The following is a 16,681-nucleotide window of genomic DNA, read 5'->3' on the forward strand; positions in this document are numbered from 1 at the left end:
ACGGAGTGATGCATGCTATGCTCCCTCCCTGTTCCCTCCTCCACCGCAGACACCTGCACCTCCCTCTTTTGTTTTTTAAAGATTATTTATTTATTTATTTATTTATTTATTTATTTAATTATTCATGAGAGACACAGAGAGAGGCAGAGACACAGGCAGAGGGAGAAGCAGGCTCCATGCAGGGAGCCCGACGTGGGACTCGATCCCAGGACTCTAGGGTCACGCCCTCGGCCGAAGGCAGACACCAAACTGCTGAGCCACCGGGGGATCCCATGCACCTCCCTCTTTTGAAGTACGAGGCTCTCTTCCCTTAGGGACCTGTGCATGTCCTCCTCCCAGATAGCAGCCTGGCTCCCTCCCTCCCTCAAGCCTTCACTGAAAGAGGCCTTCCCTGGCCGCCCACCTGCAACCCCCTGTTCCCCCCGAGACTCCCCAAAGCAGTTTACCATCCTTTCTCTTCTCTGCATCCCACTGTCCCCATCCTACCATGTAACACGGTCGTCGGTGATGCTGTGGGCTCCAGGTGGCGTGGGTGTCACCCGCTTCATTCGCTGGTGGGTCTTCACCAGCTGTAGAGCAAGCCCACAGGAAACTGAGCGAACAGGGCCTGGGAGACAGTAGATCGCAGTGGTGAACAGAACCTTGGCAATCACCCGACTCCGTCGTGCCCTGTGTGACATAACTCCTCTGTGCCTCAGTTTCTTTATTCGTAAATTCGTAAATCTTACGAGTTTTGTAAAAAAAAAAAAAAAAAAAAAAAGATTGTGTTTGACCCGCGGGGGCCCTACTGCTTTGGAAGCTTCCAGGCACAGCCGAGGTCCTGCCCGGGAAGCTCAGCTGACTCTTCAGGACCTGCCCTCTCGGGCCCCCTTGTCTAGACTGCACATTCCCGCTCCCTTCTCAGTGACAGGCTTTCGGGGAGCAGCAAGGGCATCCGACCCGATGCATACAACCAGGCTCCCAAGATTGGAAGTAACAATGACTGGGCTAGGGTGTCTTTATTTTAAGGCTCATGCTCTGTTTGCTCAGCTGTTCAACATTGGTTTCTTAAGCTTTGCCATCGAAGGGTCATGATTCCAGGACATGAACAGCTCGGCCGTGAACAATAACAAGTCCCTGCCCATGGAGCCTCCGTGAGTGGGGACCCTGGGCAGGGAAGGGCCATCTGTGCAGGAAGTGCTGCAGGACAGGGGAGGGGGAAGGAGTCTGGAAAGAGGGGTGCAGGGGCCAGATGGGGCAAGAGAGATCGGGGAGGCCTCGCCAAGGAAGGCAGAGCACAAACCAGAGGGCCTGGGGGAAGTTTCCAGGCACCGGGGGTGCTGCAAGGAGCCAAGGCCTGAGGTGGGAATTTGCGTGGAGTGTCCAAGGGCAGCCAGGAGGCCAGGGTGGATGGCAAGGGCAGGATGGGGTGCACAGCTTGATGCAAGAGCAGGAACCCAGATCCCTGGGGCCTCAAAGCCACATGAAGGACTTTGTGGATTAACCTGGAGTGTGATGGGAAATCGCTAGATGCCCTGAAAGACTTTTTGCTGTTTTTAGAAACAAACCAGCTTTGTGTAACTTAGTTTCCTACAGATTCCAGAAACACTTCAGATCGTCATTGCTGTTAGTCCATCCACTGGAGTACCCTGGGCAGAGAGCGGTTAGACCTGCAACAAGAGGACTCTATGGCTCTGGCCGCTAACAGGTGGGGAACAGACTGCAGCGAGTGTGGGGCCAGGTGACAGCAGGAAGAACTAGATGACGGTGGAGGGGAACAGAAGGGACGGGATGAGGGATTGAGTCTCAGACATCCCATAAGGCCAAAGACAACAGGACTTGTAGAGACAAGACGTGGGTTTGTCTTCCAAGGTATATTTTATTATTATTTGGGTACAGTGAGGCCGGCACGTCAGGAGACAAGCGCCACTGAAAGATGGTTGGGAGGCTTGGGTGGCCCAGTGGTCAGGGCGTGACCCCGGGGTCTTGGGATCGAGTCCCCCGTCGGGCTCCCTGCAGGGAGCCTGCTTCTCCCTCTGCCTGGGTCTCTCTCTCTCTCTCTGTGTCTCGTGAATAAATAAAATGTTTTAAAAAGAAGAGAAAAGGGATCCCTGGGTGGCTCAGTGGTTTAGCCTTTGTCTTTGGCCCAGGGTGTGATCCTGGAGTCCCGGGATCGAGTCCCACATTGGGCTCCCTGCATGGGGCCTGCTTCTCCCTCTGCCTGTGTCTCTGCCTGTCTTTCTCTGTGTCTCTCATGAATAAATAAATAAAATCTTAAAATTAAATTAAATTAAATTAAATTAAATTAAATTAAATTAAATTAAAAATAAAAAGAAGAGAAAAGAAAGACAGTTGGTTACTCACAGCTCCCAAGGGAGCAGGAGGGCACCCCGTGGCGCAGGCGCTGCTGGGGAGACCCCACAGCGGGAAGGATCACTGCCAGGCCCAAGGGAGCAGGGAAGACGGTGGACAGGGACCTCTATCATGATTTGGGGGGAAGGAACAGGCCAGGCAGGGTGAGCAGCCCTGGGACTGACTACTTTGGGTAATTTCAGCAGCTCGGGAGGGCAGGAGGGGCGCCTTCAGCTGCCCCGGGGGACAGCAGCCTGCCGTGCAAGAGCCTGCAAGGGCCGTGGACGAAGCTGGTTGCTGCGCATTAGGAGGCATGAGCCGTTTGCTGTCTCCAGGAGTTGTAGCCCAGGTGGCCAAAGCCTCACGTGTCCAATGACAGGACAGAAGGACATGCTGACACACTGGGAGGTTAGGAGTCGAGGCCAACGCTGAATTTTGGTGTAAACAACTGCAAGGATGGGGTGACCGCTTGCAGACTACCTTCTGTCTCTGTCTCCACCCCAAGCCACATGCCCTCTCCCCGGTTTTCACCTCTAGGCCCCAAACCACCCAGTCATTCTGCATGGCAGCTCCCTCTTGTGGTAAGGGCCTGGTAGCCTTCCCGCCTGAAGGGCTGAACGCCAGGCTTCAGCACTAGGGGGGCACTTGATGGGATGAGGCTATATGTTGGCAAATTGAACTCCAATAAAAATAATAATAATAATAAAAAGGACGGTTTAATACGTTTCAGAGACCACATAACCCCTGTGCGGATGTCTAGCCCCAGCAGCGGGTTGGACTCGACTGACCAAGTGAAGACACCACGTCCAGGGCTTTCTCAATTTCTGCATAAGCCCAGGTGTCAAAAGAGCCATTAAAACGTTTGAAGCCTGCAGTAAACTAAGTTGAACAGAACTTGTTTATTTTTTAAAAACAAAAGCATTTTGTGTCGTGTAGCTCTTTAAAATCTCTATCTGGCTAGAGCACAGTTTTCTGTAAAATGTGGGTTATAAACTCATTAGTCCTGAATTAATCTAACCTTGTACTTCCCTGGCCCATCACTTCTTTCTCTCTCTTTTTCTTTTTCTTCCTTCCTTCCTTTCTTCCTTCCTTCCTCTTTCTTTTTTCCTTTCTTCCTTCCTTCCTTTCTTTTTTCCTTCCTTCCTTCCTTCCTTCCTTTTTTTATGAGTCAACCATGAGTTGTGAGAGAGTCATGGATCACCAGGGGACAGAGGTCACCTTCTAGTGAACCATATGCACAAACCATGCAGAACCAAATGAAAATATTTAAGACTCTTTCACCAATGAGCAGCTTCCTGAGCTTCCTCTGATCTCTAGACTCTAGGTCATAGCTGGGGCAGAGGAATACATTTTCTCCAAAACAAGAGAATCTTAAGCAGCTTAAAATAAAAAATGGAGTCATAGCCAATTTTACATTTTATTTTTTTTTAATTTTTATTTATTTATGATAGTCACATAGAGAGAGAGAGGGGCAGAGACATATGCAGAGGGAGAAGCAGGCTCCATGCACCGGGAGCCCGACGTGGGATTCGATCCCGGGTCTCCAGGATCGCTCCCTGGGCCAAAGGCAGGCGCTAAACCGCTGCGCCACCCAGGGATCCCAATTTTACATTTTAAAATGTATATGCTTGGGCAGCCCAGGTGGCTCAGCAGTTTAGCACCGTCTTCAGCCCAGGGCCTGATCCTAGAGACCCGGGATCGAGTCCTGCATCGGGCTCCCTGCATGGAGCCTGCTTCTCCCTCTGCCTGGGTCTCTGCCTCTCTCTCTCTCTCAATATGTCCCTCATGAATAAATAAATAAAATCTCTAAAAATAAATAAATAAATAAATAAATAAATAAATAAATAAATAAATAAAATAAAATAAAAAATATATGTGTATATTTATATACCACATGAAGGGATATGCAGTGGGGGGTGTCCGTCCATACCTACCAAAATTGGTTCCTAGAAGGAAAATAATGTATCCCAGTTGAATGGAGATATCAGAGAAATTTCTCAAAATTTCTTTACACAGTAGAGCTAGTCAAAATTGAGCCCTTGGCCCATGGGTGTGCGTGTCCTGGAGTACTGCTCATGCTGGGAAGACTCCCAGCCCCCAAGGCCATGGGGAGCGCAGCCGGAAATCTGGAAGCCAGTGACTTCTGAGCAGCCAACAGCTCTTTCAAAGTTCATGCCCTGTGTTCTGCAGAAGCTCCCGGACGCTTCCACGGTGGGACGTGAACATTCCAGCCTCGGAGCCTCTGACCCGCGAGCTGTCAGCCAGAGAGAGCGCAGGGAGAAGCATTAGAAAATGCGGCTGCTTCTCTAAAAGTCCCTTTTTCACTTTTTCAGCACTTTGGGCTCAAAATCCTCCGTACTTTAACGCCTCCTCCAGGAACTCAAAACTGGCTCTTTGGGAGCCGTTTTGAGATCCGAGCAGAGAAATCTACAGTCCCCGGAGAAAGACAAAAGTGGCTGTCAAACCTGCAGGCCTGGTGTCCATAAACTCTCTTAAGAAACACTCAGGATTTGGGAATTTACTTCCGAGTCCAATACAAGAGGCAGAGAAAGTGGGTGGGGTGGAGACAAAACCACACTGACCTGGTGTGAATAACGATTAAACCTGGGCGATGGGTACGTGACGAGGGGGGCGGCCGTTCTTCTATACGGTGGATTTTGCTAGGATCCTGAATCTCCACAATAAAAAGATAAAGGAAAAAAGAAATTTTAAAAAGTGAAAGTTAGGGCAGCCTCGTTGGCTCAGCGGTTTAGTGCCTGCCTTTGGCCCGAGGCGTGATCCTGGAGTCCCGGGATCGAGTCCCACATCGGGCTCCCTGCGGAGCCTGCTTCTCCCTCTGCCTGTGTCTGTGCTTCTCTCTCTCTCTCTCTCTGTCTCTCATGAATAAATAAATAAAATCTTAATAAAAAAGTGAAAGTTAGTGACCATAAACATATCAGAAAAGTGTCCCGGGGGCAAACCTTACCCATCCTAATTCTGTCCAGGTAATTGCCTTCCTTGAATTTCCTGGTCCCACTGGCGACATAATGAGTGCTACGAATGGGTCTATCAGAGAACGTCAAACATTACGTGTCTATAAGTGAAATCTCCCCTTGGTCCGATTCCTTACACACCAAAGCAATCCTCTGAGTGTCAGTCTGCCTTCAGGGAGATAATGCTCTGATCACGCTAGCAGGAATCCCCGACCCATGTGACATTCTTCATATTTTTCATTCGTTGTGACTAATCTAGGATTCCAGTTGTCCGTTGGTTGTCTAATTAGTTATCCATTAGTTATGTCACTTAATTTTCACAATGGAAAACATGGGGTTGTGTCATTACTTGGAAAAGATCACCATCCCAACCGGTTATAAAGGGCGCAAAATGCACAAAACAACGCATGACACACGGTGCTTCCGTGGCTCAGTCTGAAGCATCTGCCTTCGACTCAGGTCATGACTCTGGGGTCCTGGGATCGAGCCCTGCATCAGGCTCCCTGCTCTGGGGGGAGCCTGCCTCTCCCTCTTCCTCTGCCTCTCCACCTGCTTGAGCTCCCTCTCTCTCTCTCTCTCTGCCAAATAAATAAAATCTTTTTTTAAAAAAGATTACTTGAAAGACACTGTTCCTTAATCTGAAAAAAATGTACCTGTGTTAAATACTCATTGCACGTAATCTGTAATGCCACATTCTGGCTACAAAACCACGCGAAGATATATATTTTTATTTATTTATAGTTTTATATAGTTATAGTTACAGGCCATTGTTTTTCTAAGTATAATTTCATGGACACTCCCCATCTCATCACAAAGAATCATAGTTTACCACTTAAGATAATATTACTAGTAAATCCCCCCCAGGCAGGCAGGTGTAAACACATGTTGCCATAATCCACTGAAAGGGGATGTACCGTAAGGGCGCTGCTGGGCCTGTTTGATGTCCAGTGTCAGTTCACGTATTAAATATCGTCAGTGCTAAACCTCTGGGTCTGTATCATCTATCTGCACACAAACACAAGGTCTACCCCTCCTTCCCACACTCCAGTGGACTGTCTCCCACACCCCCCGGGGTGTCTCTACATTCTCCTGTTCACCGGAACAGTATTTCCTATTGTAACACAAGACAGTACTTTTTATTTTATCTTTTCTTTAAGAAAAAATATTTTATTTATTCATAAGAGACACAGAGAGAGAGAGAGGCAGAGACACAGGCAGAGGGAGAAGCAGGGACCCCGACGTGGGACTTGATCCCGGGTCTCCAGGGTCAGGCCCTGGACTGAAGGCGGCCCTAAACTGCTGAGCCACCCGGGCTGCCCTATCTTTTCATTTTTAAAAGGCTTCTTCCCATCCCAAAGCCTGATCCGGTCACCCGGCACCCCCGCCCCCCGGACCCATTCATCCAGGATAATTACCCAGGTACCCTGGACATTGAACACAGTGTTGGAAGAATTGTTCACCTGCAGACACAGCAGGTCATGATCCTGGGGTCCTGGGATCGAGCCCTGCACCAGGCTCCCTGCTCGGTGGGGAGCCTGCTTCTCCCTCTGCTCCTCCCCCTGCTTGTGCTCCCTCTCTCTCTCTCTCTGCCAAATAAATAAATAAAATCTTTTTAAAAAAGATTACATGACACTATTCCTTAATCTGAAAAAAATGTACCTGTGTTAAATACTCATTGCACGTAATCTGTAATGTGCACCTGCAGACGCAGCAGGACCTGTGTGACCAGGGTCAGCCTTTTGCAGAGCCCAGGAAAATGAAAGGCAGTGAGAGGAGCACACTGAACGTGAGGTCAAAAGCCCAGGACTCCAGCCCTATGAGCTCTGGGTGCTTTCACACCACTGCCCCTATAAACGAGCCCCATAGAAACCTCTCCACCGCCAGAGCAGCCTGTCCGAGGCCCAGTGGCCAACGAAGGCCCTTTGCAGACCATTGTTCCCATCGCCTTCCTGTGCCTGAAACAGTCCCCTTTCGAGGCTCTCTTGCAGCGAGGGCTGACCGCCTGACCCATGAGGTGTCGGGGGAGCCGGGGGCCCCCGAGCGAGCCTCTGGGAAAGCCATGCTCCACGGCCTGCTGCCTTCATCTCTTACTCTCCCCGCCCCCACTTTTCACACCACAGCCCAGTGATCTTTTATTTATTTTTTTAAATTTTATTTATTTATTCATGATAGACATAGAGAGAGAGAGAGGCAGAGAGAGAAGCAGGCTCCATGCAGGCAGCCCGATGCAGGACTCGATCCTGGGACTCCAGGATCACGCCCTGGGCTGCAGGAGGCGCTAAACCGCTGAGCCACCCAGGGATCCCCCCCAGTGATGTTTTAAAATAGTAAAGCAGATCATGCCTTGGCCCTGCTGAAACCCTTCATTGACTTTTCACTGCAGTCAGACTAAAATACAAACTATCTGCAGTGGCCTGCGTCCCCTCCCCACCAGTGTCATTTAGTCCTTTCTCCCAGTCTCCGGCTCCAACCAGACCTTCTGTTCCTTGGCCTTGCCAAGCGATCTCCTGGCACCGGGCCTTTGCACCTGCTGATCCTCGTGCCCAGCGATCTCCTGCTCGTTCCAGGGCTTGCTCTCTCTCTCATCCGTCAGCGCCCAGCTCCTACGGTGCGTGTTGGAAATGCCTTCCCCAGCCATCCCACCTCAGGAGTCCTGCCCTTTACCCTCTAGCCCGTCACCCTCTTGGGTCCCTTAGTCCAGCCCACGGCTGCTTTGTGCATTTCTTTACTTGTCTGGTGCTTGTCGTCTATCGCTCAAATACAAGCATCCCTGAGACGCCGCCTTTTCCAGCTCTGTGGACTGCTGGATCCTTAGCCCCTTGCATGGGGCCCGAGACCGATGGGGCACTCATTCGATATGTGCCCAGCAAGCAAACGGGTCTCCCCTGTGGCTTTCTGTGTGACCAGGGTCAGCCTTTTGCAGAGCCCAGGAAAATGAAAGGCAGTGAGAGGAGCACACTGAACGTATTCAGTGTGCTGAATACGTATAAAAATATTTTTTTATTTCTTTGATTTTTTATTAAGTAAACTTTTTTACTGAAAGAAAACCATACTTACAGGAAAGTACACAGATCCTAAGTGTATAGTTTGATGAATTTTCACAAAGTAAACATACCCACTAACTAGGATCCAGATTCCAAAACAATATTTCATGCACCCCAGAAACCACTTCTAGTTACGACCCCCCAAGGTTATCACTATGCTATGGATTCATTTGGCCTGGAGTTGCACTTCACATAAATGGAACCATACAGTACGTGCCCTTCCAACTCGACTTCTTTCCCTCAACACAATGTTGGTGAGACTCATCAGAACATTAGTGGTCAGACCTGACCTCTTCTCGTCACTGCCTAATAGCTCCTGTTTGGGTGCAGCGCTGCTCGATGTGTTCTCACGTTCATGAACAGCTGAGTCGTATCCAGTCTGGGCTCTTACAAATACTACTGCTACATCTTCTGGTGAACACTGGTACTAATCTTCACTGGGGTGGGCCCAGGGATGGAATTAATGGGGTCTTGAATATGTTTATGATCCATGCAGTTGATTTTTTTAAAAGATTTTATTTATTCATCAGAGACACCAAGAGAGAAGCAGAGACATAGACAGGACTCGATCCCAGAACCCCAGGAATGCGACCTGAGCCAAAGTCCAGCCCCTATTTATTAACTTCCTCATCAAAGGAAATGAGAGGCTCATCAGCAAGAGTTTGCAGTAGGAGTAACAGGTGGTTAACACGCGACATGCAGGATGCTGAGATGACGTCCAGGAAGCGGTAAGCAGGGGAGCCAACCTGGTAGCAAAACGAGACACAACACAACAAAAGTAAGGGAGCGATTGTGATCGGCTTGGGAGCGGCAGGCTGTGGGCAGCACCTTGTGGCCCTCAGCAGCCCCTGATTATCTGGATCGCCCCGGCTATGGACACCGGAGGGAGCCTTGAGAGAAGACCTCTGGGCGTGAAGGTGGCCCAGTGAGTCAAGGTCAAATGCTTGCCTCCCCGCCCCCCTCCAATTCAGCATCACCTGCTAGGGGAGGGGGCCCTACTGTCCATTGAAAGTCCCATTGCTCTTTACCTCCTCCCCTCCCAGGCTCCTCTGTTCACATCAACTGCTCTGATTCATCTCCACAGCCTTCCTTATATCGGATGGATTTCAACCCGAGGAGACGGCAGCAAGGCTACGGGAAGAAAGCAGAGCTTGCAAAGGTAGGCAAACCTTGCTCAATCCCTTTCCAGCAATGCTATTTTTAAAGATTTTTGATTAATTTATTTATTTTGAAAGAGGGAGAACGAGAGAGAAGGGGAGGGGCAGAGGGACTCCATCCCAATACCCCAGGATCATGACCTGGGCCAAAGGCAGACGCCTAACTGACTGATCCAGCCAGGGGCCCCTCCCACAATACTATTTTAGAAAAGTTTCCTTAATTTCTCTAAGAGCAGCATTAATACTTCATAAGGGTTACTGTAAAGACTCCGTGACGTGATATATGAAGCACCTGGGCCAGTAGAGAAGCGAGTAATAAAGTTATAACTTTGGAACAAGCAGGGTGGACTTGGAGGGGATTTAATGAGGGAAACGTGGATGTGTGTGATCTTGTGGTTTATGAGAAATGGGTATTGGTCTTTGCCCACAGTTCCTGGCTCAAGCCCCCCCAAACCCTTGGAATTTCCTAAGTAATAAGAGCAAAGGGAGTATCTTTTGCTATAAAATCTGATCTTTCGCCCTTAGTTCTTCAAGCAGCTTCAGAGCAATAAAGATGAAGGGGGGGGGGGGCTTGGTATTAATAACAGCCCCTTTTAATCACCCTTCCTTAAGTTAATGAGTTACTTTTGGAAAGTGCCTTAGGTAACCTAAGGATAGAGGCTGGCTGCCCACAGGACCAACCAGGTGATTAGAGCCTTGAAACTCTCAGCCCCATCCCCAGACCTCTAAGGAAGTCACAGGGGCTAGGGACCCAGTTCCATCATCAATAATCAATGATTTAATCAATTATGTGATGATTTATTGAAGCCCTCGTAGAAATCCCTGACTTAGGGGTTTGGAGAGATTCAAGTTTGGTGAATGAGAACATGATGTATCCACATGCCTGGAGGGTGGCCCACCCTAATCTTCACAGGGACAGAAGCCCCTGTGTTCAGGACTCTACTGGACCTCGTTCTGTGTATCTCTTTATGCAGCTGTTCCCTCAAACCCTTTAATATCCTATGGTAATAAATTAGTAATCAAGTGAGTAAAGTGGTTTTCCTGAGTTCTGGGAGTTGCTCTAGCAAATTAATTAAACCCGAGGAGGGGTTGGTGGGAACCTCAAGTTACAGTCCATGACAACCAGGACTTGGGATAGTCTTGTGGGGGTGAGTCCTAAACCTGTGGGATCTGACCCCATCTCCAGGCAGATAGTGTCAGAAGTGAGTTAAACTCGCAGGGACACTATTGCGGCACCAGGCTGGGTCTGGTCAAGAGCGTGTGACTCTTGATCTCAGGGTTGTGGATTCGAGCCCCATGTTGGGTGTATTAAAAAAATAAAATCTGAAAATAAAATAAAATAATAAAAATAAAAAAATAATAAGTAATAAAAATTTAAAAATAAAATAAAATAAAATCTGGGATCCCTGGATGGCTCAACGGTTGAGCACCTGCCTTCGGCCCAGGGCATGATCCTGGAGACCCAGGATCGAGTCCCGCATCAGGCTCCCTGCAGGAGCCTGCTTCTTCCTCTGCCTGTGTCTCTGCATCTCTGTGTGTCTCTCATGAATAAATGAGTACAATCTTTAAAAATAAATAAATAAAAATCTTTAAAAATGGGGAGGGGGCTTGAGAACACCCAATCAGTGTCTGCTGAGAATTGGTGGTGTTCAGAAACACGTCAGAAAAAAATAAACAAAAAATAAAAAAAAATAAAATAAATTAAAAAAAACATGTCAGAAAAGGTACCTATGAAAAATCTACGGCAGACCTCATATTTACCAGTGAAATTTCAAGAGCATGCTCTTTAATTTTTTTCTTTTTCTAGTTTCTTTTAATAATTTTATAAAAGGCCAGTAAGCAGCTACAGACACAAGTGAAAAGTAGATCACTAAAAAAAAAAAAAAAAAAAAAAAGAGATGAGGAACAGCAAAGACACATCCTTCCCTCCGCAATAAATACAGAGCTCTACTAGTGTTCCCCACCCACATCCCATGGGGGCCCTAGCTTCGCGTGTGCTCAGGGGTGCTCTCCATTGTTGCACGGGGGGTCCAGACAGCACTCGGGTGTGATGACGTCAAATCGAGTGTGTACACGCATTGCTGAGACCATTGCTGAGATCAAGGTCTGCAGTTTGGGCCCTACACTAGAGCGGGGCTCGGTCACTCTTAACCTCTTCCAGGCTGTGCTGGATCCCAGAGCCGAAGGAGACGGCAAACCCAATCCACATCCAGACCCCGAATCGGGTCCAGGTGCCAGTGCCATCTGCATCATAAGGTCAACCTTCACAGAGATGCTCATTAGAGGGAGGAGAGGCGAAGCAGGTACCTTAAAGTGCAGGGGAGTGGAACTCCGGGGCTGTCTCCTGGTGACCTCAGTGATCCCAGTAACGGGCATCAGGAGCAGCACAACCACTGCAGTCCACACTGGGTCTCCAGAAACCAGTGGAACGGGCCACTGGGCCACACCAGGCAAAGATGAGTCAGCAGCAGAGCAACCCATGAGGACAGGCAGAGACAGCTTGACCGGAGAGCGGAGTAGGGATGCAGCTGAGTGGACCCCCGTAGGGTCAGCCTCTCTACCCCAGCCATCCTCTCCTCCTGCAGCTGCACCCCATCCCCCTCACTCCTCAGCTCAGGCTGACACCTGAGGATGAGAACACCAATAGCCACCAGGGACTAGGCAAGTAGGGTCCCAGTCGACCCGAGGCCCACAAGATCGGCGAGTCCAAAGAGGAGTGCCCTGAACGCTGCAGTAATGCGGAGACCACGGTGGCCCGATGGGGCGTGTGTACCCGTGTGCACGCTGGCAAGGACACAGAAGAGGAGGCCATGTGCTGCCATCGCCTGGGTCACCGAGGCGTGGGGAACATAGAGCCTGAGAGGCTGCTAGAAAGAGCACAGAGGGATCCCGACTGCAGGCCCGGGCCACGCCGGCTGCACCCATAAGGCGGGGGAGGAGGCTCCAGCCGGGGCGGAAGGCCCGAGCTCACCCTGTGACGCAGCTGAGGCCAGCCTTCACAGAGATGCTCATTAGAGGAGGAGAGGCCAGGCAGGTACCTTTTTTTTAAAGATTTATTTATTTATTTATTTATTTATTTATTTATTTATTTATTTATTTATGATAGACACAGAGAGAGAAGCAGAGAAACAGGCAGAGGGAGGAGCAGGCTCCATGCAGGGAGCCCAGTGTGGGACTCGATCCCGGGTCCCCAGGATCGCGCCCTGGGCTGAAGGCAGGAGCCAAACTGCTGAGCCACCCAGGGATCCCCAAGCAGATCCCTTAAAGTGCAGAGGAGTGGAACTCCGGGGCTGTCTCCAGGTGACCCCAGTGATCCCAGTAACGGGCATCAGGAGCAGCACAACCGCTGCGGAGACATGCGGAACCACGACGGGGGGCTCGGGCACCAGACCCCGCGTGGCACAGTCCAGCCAACGCAGAAGCTAGAGCGGCCACCACGAAGCAGATCACGGCGGACGGTCCTGCTTTATCTCTGGCCGCCTCAGCAGCCAGGACACACACACCTGCACCCCGTGTGCTGCCCACACCCAGGGCCACACCCAGGGCGAGTGCCAGCCAGGCTTGGCTCCAGCGCACGTCTGCGTGCCAGCTTCTGGCCAAATCTGCGAAGCGCCTGCCGCAGCACTCTAGCTGCAATTGAAGTGGATTCAAGGATCGGGAGCTGTTGCAAGCCCAGGGAGAGGAGAGTCTCAGGGCTGGGTGAGTCAAACCGAGCTGGGTTGGGGGTATGGACTTCGGTTGCTCAGGCTTCAAAGCTGCAGCTTCGAGCATTCTCTTTAAGATCAGGAACAAGATACATGTGTCAGCTCCTCCTCTCCTATTGAACATCATGGTGAGGGACACCTGGGTGGCTCAGCGGTTGAGCGCCTACCTTTGGCTCAAGGTGTGATCCTGGATTCCCAGGTTCAAGTCCCACATCAGGCTCCTTGTCTGCCTGTGTCTCTGCCTCTCTCTCTCTCATGAATAAATAAATAAAATATTTTTTAAAAATATCATGGTGAACATCCTGACCGGTGCAACAAAACCAGATAAAGGTAAAAACTGCATAGGAATTAGAAATACAAAAAAAAAAAAAGTTTGATTCTTGTTTGCAGGTGATTGTTAACTTATGTAGAATACTGACAATAATCTACAAATAAATTATTAAAATTAATAAATACGGATGCTTGGGTAGCTCAGCGGTTGGGCATCTGCCTTCAGCTCAAGTCATGATCCTGGGATCCAGGATCGAGTCCCACATCGAGTCCCACTCGACACATCGAGTCCCTGCATGGAGCCTGCTCCTCCCTCTGCCTGTTTCTCTGCCTCTCTCTCTCTCTCTCTCTCATGAATAAATAAATACATCTTTTTTAAAAATTAATAAAATAAAATTAATAAATATTTCACTTGGTTCCTAGGTAAAACCAATATGCAAAATCAATATACAAAAATCAAGGATCTTTCTATACACTAGCAACAAGAAGTCAGACAATAAAGATTTGTGAAGATATCTTTAAAAAAGAACTAAAAGAAAGTTCTTAAAAATAAATCAAGTCTCTTAAGAAGAAAATCAGAAAACTTTATTCAAAGACATTAAAGAGAGCCTAAATAAATGGATAGATTTACCATATTCCTGGGTGGGAAGACTCAACATCGTTGATACGTCCATTCCTCTACACTGATTGCTAACTTCAGAGCTTTTTTTTTTTTTTTTTTTTTTTCAACTTCAGAGCATTTTAACTGATGAAAATCCCAACAGGATTTCTCATAGAATTTCACAAGTCAAATCTGAAACTTAGACAGAAAAACAAAGGTTCAAGAAAAAACAAGACTCTGGCAAGGTGAGAGACTTTTCCTGTTAAATATCAAGATAGAAAGCTCTTGGTATAAATATCAAGATATAAACGGAAGGATGTATAGTATCAATCTGGAAACAGACAAACCAATGGAATAAAATAGCCCAGAAACACAAATGCATAAATGGTGTCTTTATTGATAGAGTGGTTACTACAGACCAGTAGGAAAGGGTGGGCTACTTAATAAATGGTGCCCAAACAAGGTATTCATATGAAAAAAAAAATACAAATTTGAGTCCTTACCTCATATTATATACGACTCAATTCCAGGTAAATTAAGGACTTCAATATGAAAAACACAGTCATAAAGCATTTAGAATAACATAAATGGAATATCTCTTTTTACTTAAAGGATAAGGAAAAAATTTAAATCAGACACAAAAACACACTGAAATAAAATGATTGATAAATTAGCTATACTAAAACGAAGAATGCCTGTTCTTAGAAAAACACCCTAAGAATGAAAAGACAATCCATAAGGTGAGAAGAGATATATGCTTCACGGGCAGCCCGGGTGGCGCAGCGGTTTAGTGCCGCCTTCAGCCCAGGGCCTGATCCTGGAGTCCCGGGATCGAGTCCCACGTTGGGCTCCCTGCGTGGAGCCTGCTTCTCCCTCTGCCTGGGTCTCTGCTTCTCTCTCTCTCTCATGAATAAACAAATAAAATCTTTAAAAAAAAAATGTACGCACGGTACTGGTTTTCTGAAAACTTTTTAAAATGATTAGCTACAAGGTAACCATTTCATTTGTAATCCGTTTCTCAGCGAGCACGGTACGTGATCCTTTTACAGGGAACTAACCTGGGGCCTGGGTGACGCGGTCCCTTAAGCTCAGGGTCTTGAGATCAAGCCCCGCCTTGGGCTTCACGCTCAGTGGGGCATCATGCTTGGGCTTCTCTTCCTTCCCTCGGCCCCTCTCTCTCAAATAAAAATAAATATTATCAAAAAATAAATAAAATAAAGGCAAATGATCTTTTTATTCTAAAGATTTTATTTATTCATGAGAGACACAGAGGGAAATAATCTAATCTACTAAGTGTCCTTAAGTATGATCACCATTTATGTGAATATTAACATGTGTCAATCAATAATGTCAGCATAATTTTTAGTTTGTAGAATTTAATTGTTTCTCAATTTTGTTTCATTTTTATGTTTTGAGGTCAACCCTTTCTTTTTTCAGGTGTCAAAAATGCTCATGGGTTTTCAGGAAGCTCCTTGGTCCTGGGGATGTGCGGAAGCTGCCTAGAGGACTCAGGGAGCCTTCTGGAGGCTGGGGCCGGAGAGGGTGACTCAGTGGGCAGCCTCCGCAATAGAAAGGGACTGAGGCCCAGAACCTCCTCCTCCCTGTTCCAAACGCCGGGCTGAGGGGAGAAGTCCTCCTCAGAGAGGAGGAAAGGGTGAGGAGAAAAGCTGCTTCCAAGAGACATGGGTTTCCCGCCCGTCAGCTCTGGGGGACGGAACCTTCCAGAAGCAGCCAGAGGCAATGTGAGCAAGCCTCCGCGCTGGTCACAAACTCCAGACCGGAGCCCGCGGTTTGGAAGAGTTGGGTGGCTTCTTGACCCTTTGGGTGTCTCCTGTGGAGGCTGTCTGAAATGGAGGCTCTCAGAGTTCAGTTCATGAGGCCCAAGCAGATTCTGGTCATGGGCAACTTGGGAGCAAGGGGAGCCAGGGGACGGAATGGAGAGAAGCGTACCCCAGGCGACCGCAGAATGGGGTCCCCCTGAGGCGCCTCAGGTCTCATTAGGGAGGTCAGTCTCATAATAACCGTTTTTAGGCTTGCGAGGGGCAGGTCTCATTGACCCTGCTTTGCAGCTAGGGAAACTGAGGCTGAGCAGCGTAAGGCGGCTGGTGGGAGTCTTGCCACGGCTCAAGCTGGCGGAGCTGGGCCTTGCTTGCCATCAGGATACAGGACAGGAAAGTGGGGACTTCAGTACTTTCATTATCGTCTTTAAATTAAGAAATGCTGCTTTGGGGTGGCTCAGCGGCTGGGCGTGTGCCTTCGGCCCAGGCCGTGACCCCGGGGTCCCGGGATCGAGTCCCACGTCAGGTCCCCGCAGGGAGCCCGCTTCTCCTCGGCCTGTGTCTCTCCCTCTCTCTGCGTCTCTCCTGAATAAATAAATAAAATCTTTAAAAAAAGAAAGAAAGAAATGCTTTGTTTTGTTAAGCTTAGCAAAGGAGTTAAACTCAGAGTGGCTTCATTTTTACTTTCATGCAACCAAACTCCCAGGAGACACGCGTCCTCTGCGAGTGTAACTGAGGGTCACTCCGAAGGTCACTCCGAAGGTCACTCCCGCAGGCCGGGGACCAACTGCTCCCTTGCACGAGGCCGTGACTCGACCATCACG

General features: G+C 48.7%; 1 long non-coding RNA gene across 1 annotated transcript; it reads left to right on the top strand.

Moving 5' to 3' along the window:
* The first annotated feature begins 8,775 nt into the window (after positions 1 to 8,775).
* LOC144291456 (uncharacterized) lies at positions 8,776 to 14,710 on the top strand. Its single transcript, XR_013358722.1, has 3 exons — positions 8,776 to 9,282; positions 9,432 to 9,506; positions 13,902 to 14,710. It is a non-coding gene; the product is annotated as an uncharacterized LOC144291456 (long non-coding RNA).
* Positions 14,711 to 16,681: the final 1,971 nt, after the last annotated feature.

The sequence above is a fragment of the Canis aureus genome, chromosome 20, assembly GCF_053574225.1.
Source record: "Canis aureus isolate CA01 chromosome 20, VMU_Caureus_v.1.0, whole genome shotgun sequence".
NCBI lineage: Eukaryota > Metazoa > Chordata > Mammalia > Carnivora > Canidae > Canis > Canis aureus.